This window comes from Neofelis nebulosa, chromosome 14, assembly GCF_028018385.1.
Source record: "Neofelis nebulosa isolate mNeoNeb1 chromosome 14, mNeoNeb1.pri, whole genome shotgun sequence".
In the NCBI taxonomy this organism is placed as follows: domain Eukaryota; kingdom Metazoa; phylum Chordata; class Mammalia; order Carnivora; family Felidae; genus Neofelis; species Neofelis nebulosa.
Window position 1 is genome coordinate 1,820,688 of NC_080795.1, and position 22,837 is coordinate 1,843,524.

Consider the following 22,837-nt stretch of genomic DNA (forward strand, 5'->3'; position numbering starts at 1 on the left):
TCAGTGATGGAGCGCGAGTGGCCCCAGACAGACCAACCAGACCAAAATAACACCACAGGGACTCTGAACTTAAATTGTCGCTGGAGCCACAGCCCACAAAATTACCCAGGACCTACTAGTTATCCTAGAAAGAGTGACTGCCTGTCAAAAATGGAGGATCTGAATAGGACCCGGAGACTCCTAATAACGAGAAAACGTATCAGGATGCAATCAAAAGTCACCTGTCAGGCAAAGAACCAAGAAAAATCACAAACATAGTGAGAAAAGATGGCCAACAGAGGCCAACGTGGAACTGAATTAGCTGTTGGGATTAGCTGACAAGAGCTTGAAAGTGGCCATCACAAAAATGCTTTACTGTGCAATTTAAAATTCTTCTGAAATAAATGAAAAATAGAAGTAAAAATTATAGAAACAAAGACAGAGAAGTTCTAAGAAAGAACGAAATAAAATGATAAAGCTGAAAAATACAACAGCAATAATAAAAACACACTGGCTGGGCTCAGTATCAGTGTGGAGATGACAGACGATAGAACCACTGCACTTAATGATGATCTGGATAACGGAGAGAAAAATAGGTTTAAAAAAGAGGGGTCTCAGGAACCAGGCAGAAAATAGCAAAAGTCCACCATCCATGTTCTCAGAGGCCCAGAAGGAGAGGTGTAAGGGAGTAAGGGAGTGGGGCTGGAAGAGCTTCAAATAAACAATGATGCAGTCTTCCCAAATGTGAAAGATAAAAGACATAAACTACATGTTCAAAAAGCTGGACCAGCCTTCAATAGGATGGACCCACGGAAATCCATGCCAATCTTTGTCATAGTCAATGTCTGAAAACTAAAGACAAAGAAAAAAAAATCTTAAAAGCAGCCAGAGAGAAACACTTTATAAATGCTGAAGGAAAAGAATTGTAAGCTATGAGTTCTATACCCAGCAAAATCATCTTTCAAGAGAGAAAGAGGGAAAGAAGACAACATTTGTTGCTAGTAAGCCAGCTCTTCAAGAATGAGAATCAGAAGTTCCTGAGCAGACAGTGATATTAAGCATTCTCAGCACTTTAGAAAGAAAAGAAGAACCATGCGATATACTAGCCTCTTCTTATGATTTACTAAATCATATTCAATCTGTGCGACACACTTGGTAAAACCATCTGAATCACATTCACCATATTTTGAAGAAATACATGAGAGAATTGTTTTGAAAAAGTGAGTCAAGAGACATAAAAGGACATATGGCTTCTACACTTCACTAGAGTTGGTCAGATATGTGATACCTGTAGACTGTGATCACTTGTGTATGCATATTGTTATACTTACAGCAACCACTAAGAAAAACATATGAAGCAACATCCTAAAACCCACTATAAGAAATCAAGGTGGAAGTGATAATTTAGGCTCCATCAAAATTAAGAACTTTTCCTCTGTAAAAGACCCGGCCAAAAGTGTGAAAAAACAGGCTACCAACTTGGAGAGATATTTGCAACAAAGGATTAGTATCCAAAAAAGCATGAGTATCCAGCATCCATCCAGCAAAGGATTAATATCTAAAATATATAAAGAACTCTCAGAACTCAACAGTAAAAAACCAAACAAGCCAATTAGACAATCGGTAAAAGACGTGAACAGACCGTTTCGGTAAAGAGGATATGCAGATGACAGATAAGCACATGAAGCGTGTTTAACATCACTCGCTATTACAGAAACAAAACACATTCACAGGTACCAGGTATTAGGACTAGATTATATCTTTTGGGGGGGGTCATAATTCAACCCACAATGAGCAGTACGTCATACCCTTCTTTGCCTTGCGAACAAAAATGGTAACAGCATCAAGTACTGGTGATGATGGGGAGGTACTGGGTCACTCATACACGTACCGTTGGAGAATGAATGGTACAGCCACTCTGAAAACCAGTTTGGCAGTTCCTTATAAAATTGAACATGCAATTACTGTAAGTAATAAGCTCCACCATTTATTTGCTGTGTGACTTCGGAAAATTTAGTCAAACACTTAAAATCTCGATGTTCTCATATCAAGCGGGCATAATGATATTACTACTTCCTCGGGCTATTGTAAGGATGAGATGAGATAATGCACAGAGGTACCGAAAACAGAACTGACATATGGTAAACTCTCAATAGTTTTTTGTTTTTGTAAACTTCGTTAATAGTATTACTGAGTTTATTTAACAACACATTCTGATCGAAGGCGGTCTAAGACCTTTCTGAACATATTACATTTAGTAAGTAAAAAAAAATAAACCTGAATCATACCAAGTTATCACTGAGGAATAGTAGTAGATGTAAAAATTGTTAGGGCAATCAATTCTTGTGTTCAGTCATATATTCGATAAATATTAATTTGAGCATTCATGTGTCAGCCCCTATTCTATTCTCTGTAGATACAGCTTTACCTCTTGGAACTTACAAATTCTCTTTCTCTTTTTCTTTTCTTTTGTTTGTTGTTTGTTTCTTTGTTTGTTTTTTGGTTTTTGGGTTTTTGGGTATTTTTTGGCTGTGAGTTTCAGACAACATACTTGAACGTGGGCTTTAGAATAGCCTGTTTAGCAGCTAGGTTAGTCAGAGAATATTTTAATCCAAAGAAAATTTTGTAATTGATTATTTGGAATATCCTACATTTCCAGATACACATAGGAATTATTATTTGGTGTGCTCCTATCAGACAAGGGAGTCTTGAAAATGGGGATTTTCAAAGGGGAATTTCTCATCGTGTTCACATTGGCCGCAGATCGGCTGTGACTCTGCTCCCCCTGTCTTCACTCTGGGGTCCAAGTTGAAGGGGCAACCCTTACCTGAGACCTGTGGCACACCGCTGCTCTGGGCCTTTGATTGCTTCTCTCAAGCTGAAATCTTGCGGAAATGAGGGTTTCGCACCTCCCTCCCCTCAGCATTTGTGTTCCGATTCTTGGGATAATTCCAGACTTCCCAAGAAAATAAAGAGAGTTTCCCCATGAGAGTTAGTGTGTACCACCTGAGTAATAATGTTATAAGCTCTCTTGAACTTCTCTGGGTCCAGCCAGTGTTTAAAGCAGACTCTTCTTTAATGGGAAGCTGTGGTGGGTTCTCCGGGACATCCTTCTGTAGGTGTCTTTTCCTTGCTGTTCCCTTGATGTGAACGGACACATCTCCATCTTGGTGAGTGGTTTATTCCTTCTGTAGCACCACAGGAATCTGGTGGTCCATCTCCAAACGTTTCCTGCTGAGGCTTTGGCAACCCCACAGACAACTATCGCACAGGAAAGAGGATGGCCCAGACCAGCTCCCTCACTTGCCGACCCTTCACTTACTCAGGGGAAACACTCAACAGCTCTTGGCCTGATAAATTCTGGGAGCAGGAGGAACATATTGTTGTATAATGTTTTGTGTCCTTTCTCACCAATTTCTGTCTTTTGATTAAGTGTATTTAAGACACTTGGAGGTTAGTATTGCAATATTAAGGCTCAACTGGGCCAATGCATTGTTTTCTATTTGTTTCCCTTTCTCATTCCTTAGTTTCTATTTTCGTCACTTTTTGTGGATTACACAAACACTTTTAGGATTCCATTTTTATTTATTTGTCGTGTTTTTGAGTGTATTGCATTTTATGGCTTAATTGGTGGTTGCTTTAGGTATTACCATATTCATAATATGTCGTGTCTACTGGTATGACTCTTTTAGCCTTGATGAACTGTAGAAGCCATGCTTCCATTTAGGTCCCATCCATTATCCTCTCAACTTGTAAAAAACAACTGACTTAAATATTTTTTTTTTTCTATATGCACACTTAGCACCACATCAGATGGTGCTATATATTTTGACCTAAACATCAAATATGTTTTGGGAAATTCTGTTATATTTACCCCTATCTTACCCATTCCACTGGTTCTTTCCTTCCTGAAGTTATGAGCAATGTGACATTTCTTTACTGTTTTGAGAATTTCCCTTCTCTCTTCTTCAAAGGCCAGTTTGCTAATAGCAGGCTCTCGTTATCTTCCTTCGTTGGAGAATGCTTCTTTCCCCTACATTGTTGAAGGATATTTTCACTGGATATTCAATTCATGGCTCATGTTTCTTTTCTTCTTTTTCAATACTTAAAGCAGTATTGTGTCAGTTCCTTCTGACTTCCATGGTTTCGGGTGAGACATCTGCTGTCATTCCAGTCGGTGTTCTTCTATAGAAATAAGTCACTTCTTTGGCTGCTATCAACAATTTTCTCTTTGTCTTTAGTTTTCATACGTTTGAGTATGATATGTACTGGCATGGATTTCCATGGGCTTATTCTGTCAGAGGTTGGCTCAGATTTTTGAAAATGAGTTTGTGTCTTTCACCTTTCACATTTGGGAAGTCTGCATCCATTATTTCTTTGAAGCTCTTCCAGCCCCACTCCCTCACTCCTCTCCTCGTGGGTCTCTGATACCATGGGATGTGGGACCTTGGCCATTTTCTGCCTGGTCCCTGAGACTCTCTACTTCCATGGTGGCAAATGGAAGGTGTGCTCCTTGCTTATTCCTGCCGCCATTGCCCCAGCAGAGGAGTTTGAGCCCCGCAGAGTGGGAGGGGATGTGGAATTCCAAATTCCTTTTTGGCCTACTGAAAACGTAAAAGCAGAAGGAGAGAAACGGGGTATGGTTCTCTACTGCTGCTTGCCCTCAGTAGAAGACATATTACCAAAAAAGTTTTCTGTTGTTAGGCCACCCTCTTCCTGTCTCTTTGGAAGTCTTTTTGTGCTGCTGGTGATTCTGGATTGGAAGCTTCTATAGCACCCAAATATGTATAGGAGGCAATCCGGAAACCACAGGGATACTCTACTATGCTGTTCCTCAAGTGCTGAGCTTTCTAGAACATCTTCCTTCATCTTTTCATCTCGCAGAGTCTTCATATGCTTGTTTTTGTGTGTTAAGGCTAAGTTTTTTAAGTTGTAAAAAGGTAGGCTACTCCAGCTTGAAATAACTGGAAGTCACCCTTGGACTTATGTTGTGAATTCTATTTTACTTTTGGTAACTAACGATTCTGCTATATTATTGTGATGTCATTTATAATCAGGTAAACCCTACAGTGGTACTCAGTTCTGGAAGGTTTTTGCAACTGTGTCAGTACTATAGTTGAATGGGGAAGCCCTTTGTCCACCTGTCTTTATGTGGGTAAAATACATGCTTCCTTTTTGCAAGGTGCCAGTTGAAGGTGAGATTTCATAAGCCAAGGTAAACAAAGCCTGAACCACAGGATGAAAAGCTCATACAAACCAAGATTGTAATAGTTTTCCGGACAAGTTGAAGCTGGCAAAATGTTAGCTAGAACGAAGATAAATAGGAAATGGGGACTTGAGTCTCGGGCATTACCTGATAATTGGAAATGACCATGTTTTGTTGGGTTGAGTAAAAAGGAAAATTCACATTCTACCCTTTTGCATTGAGTCTGTCTCACAGACTTACTGAGCGCAGCAGCTCCAAGAGATTTAGGAGTCAGCAAGAACAAGAGGCACATTTACATATGATCCATCTTTTAACTACACACTGCAGTGCTTGGACACAACATGGAAAAATATAAACCAACTGAACACATGGAGCTGGTATCCTTAGTCTAGCTATTACCTTCTGCGGGTGGTCACCCTCCACTCTTTGGTGGAGTGCTGTGAATCTCACAAAAATTCCTCTCGGTGTCAGAACCAGCCAGTGGCAGCCCACATCTATCTTTCCTCCAGAGGAAACGTAGAAGAAACAGAAGACACTGACGTGGCAACAGAATGATGCGTGCCAGGTTTGTTGAGAGTGCTCTTACCCTGCTTCCACTTTTCAGCAACTTTTTCTATTAAAGTCTTCAGTGATGTTCTTAATTGCCTTACGTAAGATTTAGTGCAGTCTCAGTACATAAAGAAAGTTCTAATACGGTCTGCTGCTCTGAGAGAGTGGTGTTAGGCATGTATAACCTGGACACGGTAATTTAAACCAAACTTAAGCTTTCATCATGGAACCCTAGGTACAACATCACCTCTTCTTAAAGTTTGATTGTTCGTATTAATTTTTGTATATGTAAAAGGATGCTAACTAAGGTTATTCACTTTGGTGCCATTTACAAGTCTATCATGCTTTAAAACACAGTACAAGAAGGTAAACCAACATTATATATACATTATACATTATAATGTATACATTATGTACATTATAACATTATCAATATACCTTTAGTCTATCTAGCATCTATTGTATTTAAGCTATTGGAATCCATTTAATATAAAAGTGTCACTTACTTGCAAAGTCTTTCTCTGAACCTCATGTAAGTCAGCTTCACATGCTGTTCTTTATCACAGTTCCTTATTTAATTTCTTCCTGGCACTAATCTTCACAATATAAATTCATATTATTTATTTATGTTTGTCTTTACATTTCTAGAGTGTGGCTTCTACAATTAGGATGTAAGTTCCATGAGTGTAACAACGTCACTTATTTTTTATTGGCCTCTCTCTGTCCCTCACACACTCTCTAACATCCATGAGACTCTCGGCGGTAATTGTTGAATCAACTAATCGATCACACAATCCACCAGTGTATTCTGTAAGGGTAGGCATTATGGTCCCATTCAATAGATGAAGCAATTGAGACTCTCAGCAGTGTAAAGAGGACATTCTGATGGCTTTGGTCATTACCTCAAGGGGACTATCAGATCCAAGAGAAGGGAGGGTAGAGAACACTAAAGACACATGTGTTTTCCATGGCTTAGGTTGCTTACATGTAAGTGCATTTGCGTATTTGTATCAAATGTTATACGTTTCACCTTGCTCTCCCTTGCCACTTTCAACTCACCGTCCCTCTTGCCACTCTCACGGTGCTCAGCTTTGAACTTTGCCGTCAAATGATTCTGTTTCCTATCTAATCCTTGTTTCAGCAAGCTACAGTGTCTCTCGTCATGCCCCCACGCTATGGATCTGGAAGATGTTAACCCCTAGCCTCTTGCTAATCCTTCTGATGCCACAGCAGTCATCATTACTGCAGGTTTCAGAATCCACGTAGATGATGACTCACACCTTCTGGTTTCTCAGATCCTCCGGCGATCCTGTTTCCACTCTTGGTCTGCCACTGACACCCATACCTAGATCTTCTGACGACCTCCCATGATCTCAAGTTCGAGTGTCCTACTCTCCTTCTTCCAGTTTGATGTGTCAAGCACATGCTACCTAAGAACCTCCATTCTGGTCACTTGTTGACCCTACCAGGATCTGAAATTCACTGACCCTACTATCTTTCAGTCTGACTCAGTGTCTGAACGTCCTCTCGTTTCGTGAGCAGCTTAAATCTTGTAATCCACCATTATAACTACTTATTTTTATTCTCTCTGAGTCCCCTTGATCTGTCTCACCTTCATGTCGCTTTGGCTAACCCCTGAGCCTGGCTGTATCCAACTATACCTACTCCGTGCCTGCACCAGGGCACCTCAGGAAGGCAGGGGGAAAACACACAATTGACAATTTCAGGTGAGTCTGTACTCACTAGAAATTATATTACATTTCTCCAGGTGAATATTTGATACCTTTTTCTCTTTCTTCAAACTGTCCATACCTCATTGTCAGCTTATGACTGTTTACTGAGCAAAGCAAACATCTCCTCGCCTTCACCACTTTATCTACCAATCTTCCCTCGCAGGTGTACATGTTCTCCTCCTGCTCTCCTGTTGCTATGGATAAAAGTTCATGTGATACAATAGCCTTTCCACTTGTGCACTAAACCTTGTCCTTCCCACATACTCAACAAAACAATTCCAAAGATTATCTTTCTCCTATATCATCAAATCTTCCCTTACTATTAAGGGAAGACATAAGATAGATGATAGATAGATAGATAGGTAGATAGATATAGGTAGATATAATATATATATATATATATATATATAATGTATATGTTACATATATACTAGATATTATATATATATATATAATGTATATGTTACATATATACTAGATATTATATATATATATATATATATATATATACACACACACACACATTAAGCCCACCAGAAACATATTGTAATATCTTCCATCTCAAAAAAAAATCAAAGTCAAACTCTCGTTTGACCTCGTATTACCTTTAGCTACTGTTTGTCCCCTTCTCTTTGTGTCCTTTAAAGGAAAGTCCTAACAGGTTGTCTGTGTTCATTGTCTCCAATTTCTCTCCTCCCGTGCCCTCTTTCAACTACTCCAGTCTAAGCAGCCCTTGTCTGGGTCACCAATAAACCCCACTCAGCAACATGTAATGGTTCATTCTCGGTTCTCATCTCAGCAAGCCTAATAGCACCACTTGACGCAGGTGATCATTGTCTCCTACTTGGGACGTATCTTCCCTTAACTGTCTGGAAAATACTTGTGGCAGACTCTATTTTCCAGAGATGCCTACAAAAATATTTCCCATGTGACCCACCTTTTTATAAGGTGAACTTAACACTTCTTCTACTGAGAGGTGGGACCCATGTTCCCTCCTTGAGAATCCCCACAGGCTTGAGATTGTTCCAACCATGGCATATGATTGAGGTGGCACCACGTGACTGTTTAAGATTGATCATAAGAGGCCACGCAGGCGTGTCTGGCCAATTCAGTCAGTAGATCACGTGACTCCTGATCTTAGGGTCCTGAGTTCAAGCCCCACGCTGGGGACGGAGCCTACTTGAAACAAACAAACCAACAAACAAACGGACAAACAAGCCATGTCTCTGTATCCTAGCCATAGGAAGAATGGAGGAAACGATGTGAACATGTGAGCGTTGTGTACAGAGTACTTGTAGATTGCTTCTGTGTACTTACCCTCCCTGATACAAGACTATCATTATTACTGCTCTAGAAATCATCGCTCTCTTTTCTCTTCACACAAGCGATAGACTGCACTTTTCACTTGCACCAAGAATCAAATGCTGTATGGCCATACTGCTTTTGTACTGAGATCATGGAAATATACTCCAAATGAGGAACAAAGCGAAACTATTTTCCAAGAATACACTGAAGGTAGGTGGTTACAAATATGGCCATTTTCTCTCATTAGTCTCTTTCTCCCTTGTTTTCCATCTCCCCATCTCTGTTTTTTCTCACTTTTTCAATCCTTACAGTCAATTCTGTGCCCTCCCACCTTTGATCTGAATACTGATGCAAATATGTCCTTCTTCCTTATTCTTTATACCTCTTCCTTCTACACTCGTTTCTACTTATTCCTTAGCCTTAAATGTTCACTATTATCTGCCAGGGACTCAGACCTATACCAGGTCCTTAGAAAAAAAAAATAGTAAGTGCAACTTGGTCGTTTTCCTCAAGGAGTTTGTAGTCTACTTGCAGAGAAAAGATGAGAGCCGGTGAAGCAATGGAAGGACATTGGGTGTCTCCTTGATCTTTTTCTTCTGAATTCTTTACTCTCGATTACAACCTGCCAACAAACTACAGACTTCATCCAATTGAAAGCAGGAATCAAGGAAAGTGTTCTGGCGAGAGAACAAAAGCATCACAATGCATATTGGGCCACAAAAGTTTTGTCAAGAGACGGTCTCAGTGAGGAACAGATTTTCAATTAGCAGGGATTAGAGTATAGAGACAAGAAAATGGCTTATCGTTGGAAAGAGTACATTCATTTAAAATCTATGTTTCTGGAGGAACCTGATGCGTAGATGATTGCTTTTCATCATTCATGAATTCTCCATTGAGAATTTGCCTGCTCTAAAATGTATGTAAGCCCCAAATTGTTGTGCTTTTTGAGTCATTGGGGATGTTTGATAAGTGACAAAACTTTGACTTGACAGATATGTATGTTCCCCACCGAGGTCGAATGAGGCAAGAAGCGTTGCCTTCTTGATCCCACTCACAATGCCGGCTAGCGTCCTCTTCACAGTCTCCTCGGTGTCAGGTGTTTCACATTCTCGTTGGAGATTTTCATGTGCAAAATAGCCCCAACACATAGTACTGGGGTGCTGTCTAGTGCCCCCACTGCAGGACAGCTGTGATGTGCCTAACAGAGAAAATACATGTATTGGAAAGCTTTGTTCAGGCATGAGTTAGGGTGCCGTTGGTGTGACTACACAACTAATGAATTAATAACATATATTAAACAAGATTTCTAGACAGAAACACACATAGAGCAGGTATATATGGATAGGCTGATGAAATATTGTGACCAGAGGCTCAGGGGACCCTAACCCTGTACCTGCTCTAGAACAATGGTTCTATTTTCATGCATACATATATACATCATACACACACACACACATATAATTTATATATGTGTTTCCTAGATATGATATATATCATATATATATGATACAACATATATATATATATGATATATACCATAGGTAGGGCTCCAAGTCAAGTTTATAAGAAATTCATTTGTGACATGCAGGGTGCTGGGCTTTCACAGGCTACTCATGGACACCATGAGGCAGGTCACTTTCAGAAATTAGTTTGAAGCTTAACAATGTCTTTACTTACCCATGGAAATGGTAGTGTTGAACTTCAAACTAAGTTCTGTCCAACTACAAAGAATGAGCACTTTCTTCATCCTTTTTAGGAATCTTCATTGACTAATACTTTGGACAAATAATTAGTGGGTTAGCTTGTAACATCCATAAACAAAGCACAGATTATAGGTAGAATATGAATGTCTATTTTCTAGTCTTTTAAATATAGCTGAACTTCACTCCAGGAGAATGCATGGGTCAAATGCTTCCCTGGATGTCTTTATAACTCTCTTGGGGAACTTGTTCTCCCTTCTGCCACTTGACTCTTTGATCAGACGATTTTGACTTCTGCTGTCACTGTCTTCTCAAATGTTTCCTTTGAGTTTGCTCTCCCTTTGGGGATTTTACTCTAAATTAACATTCCTCGTGACCATTCCTCGCTGTAGATGCCCCTTGGTGTTGCTGCATGTAAACTCTGGGCAGGGGATTTGTGTGTCCCCAGACGTTGCCCTTCGGTTCCTTCCTGACCCGCAAATCTTACCTTTTTCCCCCCAGCCTTTTCATTTCCCTCCAGCTTCTCTAACTCACCCCATTGTGGATTTGTTCACCAATTCACAAGCAATTCGGGAAGTCATGTTCATTTGGGTGTTAATACAAGAAGAGACTCTATGAACTGCCCATTAAAAAGTAACGGCTACTTTTCCATTTCATGCATGGCTCATTGGGCATGTGCTCGTTACTTATAATTTGTATGACCAATAGTTGTAACTGGTACAAAGTCGTCAATTTGAAATTTCCTAGAAGATGGTATTTTATTTGGTCTATCCCGGAAACATTCACGCTGTAAAATAGTAGGCCCATGCATTCTTAAAACAATTGCCATATCGCATCCGTGGGCAATGCTTGAAAATCACTCTCAGAATTCCTGCAGTAATTTTAATGATTAACCTGGTAGCCTTTGTGATGCACAGTTGCTCTCATCATTTGATTTCAGGTGGCAGAAAGGAGCCGCCACAGCGAGGAATCAACATCACGTCTGTTCTTTACGTACCCTTTTCCACCAGAGATGTGGTGTATACCTATGCGGGGGAGTAAAATATATCAAGGCTTTTCCTGTAAGCACTTGTCTCTCACAGGTGGAAGTATGAACAATAAATCAAGTTTTTGGAAAGAGTTGGACCTGTGTTTACCCCAAATGTATAATTACTAGTACAGAAGCACTTCAACTGCATTCCTTACTTAAGAGTATTTGACTCCTCCTTGTTTGCTGCCAGAGAGAAATTTCGGTTGCTGAAGGAGTGAGGCTAAGGAGCTCGCGGACACTCATCACATGACAAAATGAATCATGAGTCGTCACGTGCTTTTTGGGCTAGAGGTTTCCTAGAAAAATAAGCTTTGTCTTCATTTTAGAGGAACACACCAGCGTTCTGAGATAGTCCATGCTCCCCTCTGCGGTGTGGGCAGATCCTTCCAGGGCCCCGGGCTTGCCCGGGGCCTCAAGGGGGAGAGACAAGTGACCGTTGCCTCATCACATGCAGTATCATGTGCCAGGTTCTCTGAGGGCACGATCTGTTTGCGGCTGACCTTTTAATTAGAAGCGTTCGAGTCAAGAACTGCATCATCACACAGTGAAGGGCATAGTCTTCTCGTGTCTTGAATCCTGTGGCGTGGCTTCCACAAGTTCTCCGTTTCCAGCGCCTGGCAGCATGTACGTGAGCAATGGACATCTTTTGTGACTATACCAAGATGTCAGGCACGTAGGTGATGGTGACTACCGGCCTAGAAATATTGCACGGCTCTTCCTGAAGGCGAGGACAGCAGATTTTACAGCATCCGGAATCTAGATCCCCAGGGAGATAAAGAAAATGTCACTGTGCGTTCATGCCATACAAATGGCATTAAAAAACAGTAGTAGTAACGATAACAGTTTTTATTGTGTGCAAGTGACTTTACGAAATGACCGATTCTCATAATTCTGCAAAAGTAGTCACTGTCATGCTTAGCATACAAATTTGGAAATGAAGCTTCAGGGAGACTTAGTTATCTGTCTGTTAGCTGCCCAGCATTTAAAACTGTAATCCAAAACCGTGCCTTTCGGACTCAGTTTTTCACTATCCACCATCCACATCAGCTCTCCTTTCCCTTCTTTCTCCCTGCCTTTCCTCCTTTCCATCAAATCAATCAGCAGTTTTCTGCTGAATGGCTAATGTGATCCAAACGCCGTTCCAGACTCTCAAGATAAAAACAATGAATACGGTGTCAGTTTATCTCTCAACAAATTCTCACTTCAGTAGAGGACACAGACATGAAAAACAGTAATTTCATTAAAATATGCAAGTTACCAGAGAAGTAAGTAAGATAAGCAAGTATAAAGTCCACTGGGGGCCCAGAGGGGATCAAAGATGAACACAAGGTGACCCTGAGGAGGGTGCCGATGGGGAAGGGCTGCCGGAAGGAGCACCAGGATGGCGATGGATAAAGCCAAGGATGAAGTGGCCGGGAGAGCAGGGTCAGTGTGGTTGCAGAGTATGAGCGAGGGGCAGCGGGATAGGCGTAGGGACAGTGGCCATAAGCCCGGTCCCAGAGTCGCACGGGCGGAGCGCGCCTTCCTCACGGTGTGACTCGAGCTCAGACGTTTTCCTCCTCGCACTTCAGTGTGTACCGGGGTGTAAATAATGGCGCTCATTCCACAGGTTGACGTGAAGATAAGTGAGTTAATACTTGTCACTCACTTCCGAGAGTGCCAGGCACATGGCATTTTACGCAGCGCGCTCGAATCAAAACCACCTTGGTTATGCGTGCTGGAGACAAGTTACTGAGGCTTTGTGGGCCAGGCAAATGTCCTCAGACTTGGACCTGGATGAAAGGGAAGCCGCTGAAAATTTCATCCGGTGGAGGAATGGGATTGGCTCTGCTCTCCGGAGGATGACTGTGGAGGGAGAGGAGGCTGCAGGGAGCGGGTTAGGCCAGCCCTGCCCAGTGTGCACTTGGGAACACTGCATGCATCACTCTTTAATTGAGGCCCTCCACTTTTTGTAAATGCCTGGCTTTTCCCAAAGGGCCAATTTAAAGGAACAGCAATCATTTGGACGTGCAAACTGAAATATACGTTCATTACCAGGTCGCATCTCGTACTAATGTGGTTTTATGTATTTTTCTGAATGTCGAGAAAAGAAAGCTTGCCATAAGACCTCATTTCTCGTATTAGAAACCTCCTGGGGAATTCAGGATTTAGCAGATAATTCAATTGCACCCACGCTGAGAAACGAGAAAATTGAGTTATACAAACTTTTCTTTTATGGTCACAAATTTCAATGCAAAAACTATATTCATAGAATTGTATTTCTTAAGGAAATTACTCTCAGACTTATGTCTTAAGTACATTGTTCATAAATTAGGTTCCTGGCACTTGTGGGTCAGCAAGCCGTGATTGTTTCATATTATTCTTTTAGTAGGGACCACTTGGGAAAAACCATTTAGCATTACCTACGAAAACTTAGAAAGTTCTCTCCTTCGTATACGTACCGCACAGTGATGCTTACACATGGCACTGGGAGATTTGTTCAACAATATTCATGGCCACGTTATTTATACCAGCTCCAAGCTGGAATAAGTCGGATGGCCATCACAGCAAAATAGATATGTGTTTTGTGGTTCATGTGTGCGATGAGCTCTAAAAAATGCTGACGTGAAGTGAACAATAGTTACATTCAGCAGCAGAGTGAGTCACAAAGTTGATGTTGAAATAAGAAGCCAGATACAAGAGAACATATACACTATGATTCTATTTATGTAAGGTTAAAAAAAAACACAGACAAACTGGTGTTAGAAATCTGCACTGTGGTTCCTTTTGGTGAGAAGGGGGGTCATAGTGATTGGACAAATCACAGCTGGAGTCTCTGGGCTCCTGAGCCCCATTCTTGATGTGGTCCTGGTCACATAGGTTCTCATTCTCCTCCCTCCTCCCCTCCCTCCTCCCTCTCCTCCCTCCATCCCTCTTTCCCCCTCTCCTCCTTCCCCCCTCACCATCTCCCTATCCCAATCTCTATCTCTATCTATCCATGTTTTTTCACTCATCTGTGCCTTATTTCAACATGCCTTTTTAAAAGATAATATTCCAGGGGTGCCTGGGTGGCTCAGTCAGTCAAGTATCTGACTTGATTTCAGCTCAGATCATGATCTCAGGGATCGTGAGATCGAGCCCTGGGTCTGACTCTGCGTGGACAGTGTGGATCCCACCTGGGATTCTCCCTCCCTCTCTCTGCCCCTCTCCTGCTCACATGTGCTCTCATTCAAAATAAATAAATCAGCATGTAAAAAAATAAATTAAGGGTAATACTGTAGTGTTTTGTGCATATTTTTAAGATTATGAAAATAAAACATATATAGAATGTTAGAAGATTAGGAAAAAATAGCCATAATTATCAAGCTAAGAGAATATTTCAACATTATAGCACAATATAAATTATCAGGTCTGGAATAGTCATAATATGCTGTAATTACATGAGAATTTTAGAATTGTAACAAGACAACAGTGGGCTCCTATCGCTTTTATTTTTTAGACACCATTCTTCAATAGAAAGGAAACACAGTGAACTGTTTGTGACTCTATTACTTTTTAAGTAAATGGAATAAAAACCATGAAAACTTTCATTGCTCAGAGCTGAGTCATACTGAACTCTTTCAATCTTTGAAAGTCCTAAAGGACACATTAATATACAGATCTATGATGTATACAATGTGATAACAAGGTCAAGGGTCTGTGCTATGTCACAGATACATGCTTATCAGCAAGTTTTGGCCTAGCTTCATGTAATTTTTGGCCTAAGCCTAGTTAATCGTGTCTAGAAAGGATAGCAGGATATTCATTTTGTGTAGCCAGTTTTGCATACACACACACACACACACACACACACGAACATATTCTCCAAATAAATGCACACATGATTCAAACATGAGCACTTGTCAAGCACACCAAGATTCAGGCTTTGGAAGAGATAATAAACCCATAAAGTTTCTAGACAATCCACGTTGGAAACATGTCAGCTTCACTATAAAGAGTTTCTGTCTCTGAAACAGATTTGAGTTTTGAGAGCTCTCAGACACAGTTGGTATTATCAGTCTTTTTTTACGGCCATTCTGATGGGTAGATGATAGCATCTCCCTGAGTGGTTAGTTTTGTTTGGTTTTGCATTATTTTTTAAATATTTATTACGGAAAATTTGAAACAGACACAAAAAGTAAAGAGAAGAGTAGAATGAACCTGATTTACCTAACATGTAGTGGCAACAGTTCTCGGTACATTGCCCGTTTTATTTCCCGTACGTCACTACCTGCTTGTTGGCCCCTCCTCCCCCTCCAGGGTTATTATGAAGTGTCTCAGACATCAGGAGTGTCACATACTGTGACACATACTAGTGTCACATGTACCACATACTAGGGATGTGCTGGAGGCACATTGTTACTTTTAAGTAATCTAAGAAATATTTTTAAAAATCTCCAATATGCACAATTTCAGATCTATATCCACCTACGGGAAAATACAAGTCACAGAACTTTACAGACCTCTAAAAATACTGGGATCTTAACTTTTTTTTTTAGATTTAGAGCTAAAAGATTTCAAAAATCTTTTTAGATTTTTGCTTGGAAACCTGATTGCTAAATTCCGAATGTCATTTCGAAAGGTATTCATGTATTGTTGATATACTTTTAAAGTTTACATTTCTTTTCCCTAGGATAAAAGTCAACCATACACACTTTATAGCATGAAAATAACAAATTGCTCCCGGCTCCCTTTGGAAATATCCAGTGTTAGCTATTTATTATGATTCTTTTCAGATTTTCCTGTGAATACCTTTTACATAGTTAAGGTCGTACTTAGTGTTTCAGTATTTTTCAAACCTTGGATAATATCCAAGTTTTTCCTTTTAAAGGAAAAATGTGAGCAACCCATGGTTTGCAGATCCCCCAGGCACCAGGACCTAATTATTTAAAAAACTAATTTGAGAATAATTTATTTAAGAAGCTATATTTTTATCCTAGGAGTATATCAAGTCAAAATTTCACTTTGACAGAGACGTTTTTGTAACCGATAAGATACACGTCTAGATTATAATTAAGAGTGAAATACGTTGCAGGGTTCTAGAACTCACATCTGCGAGGGATCAACAAAGCCCGTTTTGTAAAAAAAACCAACACTGGACTACCAGATTGATCGTTCATAATCATGGGCAATGAAACTCCTTTGAGCCTTGAATTGGACCTTCCTGTCAAGTATACCCTTATCCAGGAGAACACTTAGCAACAGGAAGGAGTGAGAAGGATGTGACCAGCCCTGGAGGCAAGGGGCAGGTGGTGCCCCCTGAGCTGAGTCCTGGAGGTGAATCGGGGCTTACGGACGGGGCGGGCCAGGTAGGAGATGGCGTGACCTGAGGCACAGAGGAGGGTCTTGTGTTCACGTGGGAGGGGGTACTAGGTGAGTGTGTAGTGTCTGTCCGGCAGGGCACAGTGTCCCGCTCCTCGCCCTAAGCGATCGGGAGCCGTTGAGGAGCTGTACGAAACATTTAGTGGCACCGTTAAAGTCAGGATGGGCCTCCATGTAGTGGTCATGAGGAAGCTTTCAGCAGACCAGAAGGATCTTTTCTAGCAGACTCTGATGGTGTTACCCCTCTTCCTATCTGGCCTTGGTCTGGCGGTCCAGACGAGTCTTAGGGCGTGGGCTCTGCTCTTCTCCTGTCAGGCAGAACGACAGGTGCACAACTGTCCGGAGGGCATGTCTGCGTGTCGGCACATCTCCGCCCCCGGCCTTCTCTCCGATGGCTGGTTTTCCCCAGAAGGCTTAGGACCGCGTTGTCTCAGGTCTTTCTGGGGGGCACACGCTCTTTTTTGGTAGATCACAGCTTCACACCTGGCCAGGGGCTGCCATGGCCAAGAAGAGCCCTGCTCTGTCCTGCCTGTCATGGGGCAACAGAAAGCTTTACTCTTGGTTTTCCGTCGAAGAGAAATAAATATTGTTAGTTTGTGCCTACAAAATTATAACCTCCCATATGTTTTCCCCAAAATATCTCCTGGGTTACAGCGTAACCCTGGGGAAAGGAGGTCAAAGGGGGAGACTCTGGGTGGGGGCCACACCTTTGCCCCTTGGCACTCACAATAGCAGGTGGGAAGGAAGGGCTGGCCCGATTTCGGTGCTGGTTCTTCCAAGGTCCTGCTGGCCAGCCGGCCACATGGGGAGGGAGCCTGAGGTGCAGGGAGTGGGGCTCTCCCTCTGCTACTTTTACTTGTTTTAGCTCCGTGGCCTGGCAAGTGACTCAGTCAGCATTCAGTTTACCCATCTGTATAATGGACATAATACCAGCTCCACCTCTGAGGATTTTCGTGAGAATAAAGCAAGTCATTTTATTAAAGTGCTTTGAACCACGTTTGAAAATTAGCACATTTGTGGGGCGCCTGGGTGGCACAGTCGGTTAAGCGTCCGACTTCAGCCAGGTCACGATCTCGCGGTCTGTGAGTTCGAGCCCCGCGTCAGGCTCTGGGCTGATGGCTCGGAGCCTGGAGCCTGTTTCCGATTCTGTGTCTCCCTCTCTCTCTGCCCCTCCCCCGTTCATGCTCTGTCTCTCTCTGTCCCAAAAATAAATAAAAAACGTTGAAAAAAAAAAAAAAAAAAGAAAATTAGCACATTTATTACTTCTTTATTTTGAGGTAGCCCCTCCCTTCACACGCATTTGCTGAATAAGTGTTCGAATAGACACACGAGTGAATACATGAGTGGAAAACATGGTTCCGAAGACACACTTGGCTTCTGCCTTACTTTATAGTCCGTAATTGCACAGGCTGACATACTTTATCAGTACGTGGCATATAAACCCGCCCTCCCACACTCGCACGGATACCACACGCACGTCCTGCTAGAAGCAACCCAGTCACTTACTCGAGTGGGTAAGTGGGCACTCTGCCCCATTCTGACCACTGCTGTGCTCTGTCCTGTGCCTCTGTTCTTAAATGAGCCCATCATGGGGAGGTAGCCGCCATTGTTTTCACCGTAAAAAGTCCCTCGGAAAAAGACCACATGCAGCGTTCATGCAAACTTAACTTGAAGAGTTCTGAGGGTTTGTAGAAATTGCTTTCAGTCGTATAAATCTGGAGTGTGTGCATCTGGGGTGGGGCGGGGTAAGGTTTGATTACTCTGCTTATAATTTGTGGCTGAATGAATTGGCACCCACCTGTGTTGAATGTCCTGTTGGTGCCGAGTCGTGGATGTGGCCCGCTTCCCGGCTACAGCCCCTGAAGTTAAGATGCTGTGAGTCGGTGTGTGGGTGAGCACACAAGAACACAGGCGGGTGGCTTGGAAGCTCAGAAACAGGAAAGCTTCCACTGGTTCTAAGGGGAGGAACCATCCCTGTAGGGGGCTGGCGGGAGGGAGCAGGGAGTTGGTCAGAGATCTTTTCCCCTTCGAGGCAGGTTACTCTATCATTTCTAGATGAAGCACAGGGCTATATTTGGTAATGCAAAATGTCGGGCTGGAGAATAAGCGACTCACTTCATGCAAACAGATTAGCATATCACGTATACAGTTAGGCCTTTGCTGTTTCAGGCGTGGGGCCCACCGTGGAAGCTCACCCATCACCGTCTGCCAGGGTGCTGCAGCCAGGTTCCAGCATCTCTGGTGGGGACAAAACTCGTAGCTTGAACACTACCTTCCGAATCATTTTCAAGGTCGTTTGCTTCTGGAGACTTGAAAAAGGTCTTCTGTTAGACCATTGGGGTCATTTAATGCAAAATGGTGTCAGCAGGATCAGTAGCAGGGCTCTTTCTGCCCACGGGTAGCCCTCCTAGCGGGAGTGAAAGAAGTTCCCGGCCAACAACATGGTCATTGTAAGTGGGGCCCCTCTAGGGCCGCACGGTGGGGGATGACGACCACTGGTCACACAGTGGATAATTGAATCGGTTCCACTCACCGGTCACAGTGGCACGTGCTGGTCAGTCATGCCCCAGTCGGCAGGCGTTGGAAGTTAGGAATATCCTTGCCAGCATGCGCTCTCTCTTGTCTTTTTGAGGATGGTCATCCTAACAGTGGGCGTGGAAATTGGTTCAACTATGGAAAACGGTATGGAGACCTCTCCAAACATTAAAATAGGAGCTGCAGCCATGTTCTATCATCTCTTGTGGGGACAAAAACCCTAGTCTGAACACTGCATTCCGGATCATTTTCAAGGTTGTTTGCTTCTGTAGACTTTAAAAAGATCCTTGGTTGGATCCTGGGGGTGATTTGATGTAAAATGGTGTCAGTAGAATCAGTAGCAGAGTTCATTCTGTCCATGGGTTTCTTTTTCACTTTTGGGAATATATGCAAAGGAAAGAAACACACGACTCCAACAAAATATCTTCACCTTATGATCACTGTAGCGTTTCCAACAGCCAAGACAAGGAACCAGTGCCCATCAATTTATGCATGGGTAAAGAAGTTGTGGCATCTCTCCCTATATACAGAATGGAAGAGAGCCATCACAAAATGTGGAAATCTTACCATTTGTGGCAACATGGATGGACCTTGAAGACACTATGCTGAATGAAATAAGTCAGACAGAGAAAGATGCTTTAGGATCTCATGTATACATGGAATCGAAAAACAAAAGCAAAACGAAACAAAACCCCAAACTCAGGAAAAGAGATCAGACTTGTGGTTACCAGAGTCAGGAGACGGGGAGAGGGGGAATCAGAATAAGGTGGTCAAAGGCACCAACTTCCCGTTAGAAGAAAAGTAAGTACTGTGGATGTAATAGAGAGTGTGAGGACCACGGCTAGCACTGCTGTATGGTATATAGGAAAGTTGTTAAGGGGGTAAATCCTAAGACTTTTCATCATAAGGAGAATTTTTCTCTTTTCTTTTCTTTTTATTGTGTCCACATGAGAAGACAGATGTTAGCTGAACCTACCGTGATGACGATTTCACCATATATGTAAAGTAAACGCTCACCTCAAGCTGTAAGTCTTAAACATATACAGTGATGCATGTCAATTATTTTTCAGTAAAACTGGGAGGAAAGAAAGAGCTCCCCGTATCTTTTTAATTTTTTAATTTTTTATTTTTTGAGCTTGCATCTCAGTGTTTTACTGAGACCAGTGTTGGCACAGATGAGGCACACAGAATCCAGCTGAATTCCCTAGAAGCCGTCCACAAGGTTTTCCTCGGAGCCACCATCACTGTAGACAATCCTGACCATCTTGTCCTAGTGGCAACCCTTAAGGCTGTTCCGGACAGCGGGGCAGCCCCAGACAGACTTACCAGTGGCAGATTCCAGCACCGGCCATTTGCCTGCAATGCTGACTTTGAGCTGTACCGACTCCCGCTGGGCCCATTGAGCCCAGCAACCGCCTGATCTGCTGGCTCCACCTTTTCCTAGATAAGGAAGGCACAGTTTCTGGATGAGTCCGTGGAGAGGCCAATGGTGTTTCCAGAGGCAGAGAAGGTCCCACAGAAGAGGGTGGGCATCATGTCCTCTCTGTACACACAGAGTATTCCCCTTCTGAGGGGCTCTGTGTTCAGGAAATGAGTCCCACCTGGGGAAAGGACCCTTGCATTCATGGTCCCTGTCTGGATCAAAGTCCCTGACCCCATCGCAATTCTTGTCTGGATCGAGGTATCTATCCCCATTGCAGTCCCTGTCTGGATCACGGTCCCTGTCCTCATTGTGGTTCATCTCCAGATCATGGTCACTGTCCCCATCATGCTTCCTGTCCCGATAATGGTCCCTGCCCCTATCGCAGTCCCTGTCTGGGCCATGGTTCCTGTCCCCATCATGGTCCCTGTCCAGATCGAGGTCCCTGTCCCCATTGTGGCCCCTCTCCAGATCATGGTCACTGTCCCTATTACAGTTCCTGTCCAGATCATGGTCACTGTCCCCATCGCAGTCTCTGTCCCGGTTCCATTCACGACTAGGATCCTGGCTGAGGCTTCGAGGTGGGGAGGCTGAGGAGCGGCCCCACCACACTTTTCAGAACCCCAGTCAAAGCTTCAAGGGGGACTTCACCAGCCCCTGGGCCCTGTGCCTCTTCCCCATTTGGCCCCAGTTCCCAAACCCAGTCACTGGAAGACACAGAACTCACACAGAGGTTTCCTCTGTGGGTGTGTGCATGACTCCTGCAGATCATTGTTGCAGATATGCAACTTTGGAACAGCTGGTAAGTGGGCACTGGCCCCTTCTTAGGGTCCTTTAACTTCCCTCGAGGGTTTGAGAGTGCCGGAAGCCCGGGTTCTTGAGCTGCCAGCTCTCAACTTCAGCAGCCGCTTTGCTGGTTCTGCTGCGGTGGCCCTGTCCACCACGCTGCTAGGACAGTGAGCCTGGGACACCACCTCGACTGGCTGTGCTGCTGCTACTTGGCTTTGTCAGAGCCAGCGATGCCTTTTTCTTCCTCTTGAATTTGCTGAATTTGTTCTGCAGAGCTGCCCCCTCCTTGCTCAGCTGGGGGTATCACCAACCTGGTGGCTCCCCAGGGGACTGTACCAGGGGTCCCGTGGGCTCGGGCAGTGCCCGCGTGGGCCAGGAGCTCCTGAATCTTAAGGATCTTCTGGTGACATGTAGTGGCAAAAGCCTCCGCAGTCTTGGAGATGCCAAAGGCGCCACTACCCTTCGATTTCCACACCACCCAGAGTAAAGCAATATAGAAAAGGAAGCTTGCTCTTCTGACGGTTTCCAGTCATCATTGTAGAGAAGAAAATGGCCAGCGTAATGCATAGTACAGATTCAAATTAGACTGCAGAATCTAAGGCCAGGGAAATCGCTGGAGACTTGGGTATTATTATTGGAGAAATTCTTTTGCATGAGGTATGGTGTGAAGAGTCATTTAATATTTGCAAATGTGTTGACATTTTATAATTTCATCATCCTTTTCTTGTTTTTTTTTTTTTTTTTGTCCATGGAGAGGTTTTAAGCTACTTGTGCATCAAGATATATAATTCAAAATTAAGTGGGAAAAAAAACCTATCTTTTGGTATCTGTATACAAAGAAAGATCATCACTAAGTATAACCTTTAGAGTATTTGTATGGAAAAAAATACATGTTATAAAGAACAAAAGTAGACCTGAGTTGAGATTTTTCCCATTAGGTGAATAATATGTTAAACGTAGGGTGAACATGATGTCAGGATGGACACAGTGGTCTGTTTTTATAGAAAATGAAAGTATAGCACAACTTCCTTTTTAATGATTTGCAGAGACAGAAGTTCAGTTGTTGTATTATCTTGAGCTTTGACAGTATTACTGCTTTGGGGGGGGAGTTATGATTTAATCCATGTCACATGTGACTGTGTGGAAACATGACATGTGAAAACAGTCTGTTGAAACACTTTGGTATGGCTCTGTGCCGTCGCTTATTATCAGCACTTTACAGAGAGCTCACGTTCAAGGCTATCAGCGGAA

At 42.8% G+C, this 22,837-nt stretch overlaps 1 pseudogene; it reads right to left on the minus strand.

The window, feature by feature from the left end:
* Nucleotides 1-20,547: 20,547 nt before the first annotated feature.
* LOC131495048 (negative elongation factor E-like) lies at nucleotides 20,548-22,153 on the minus strand (annotated as a pseudogene).
* Between the last annotated feature and the right edge of the window lie 684 nt (nucleotides 22,154-22,837).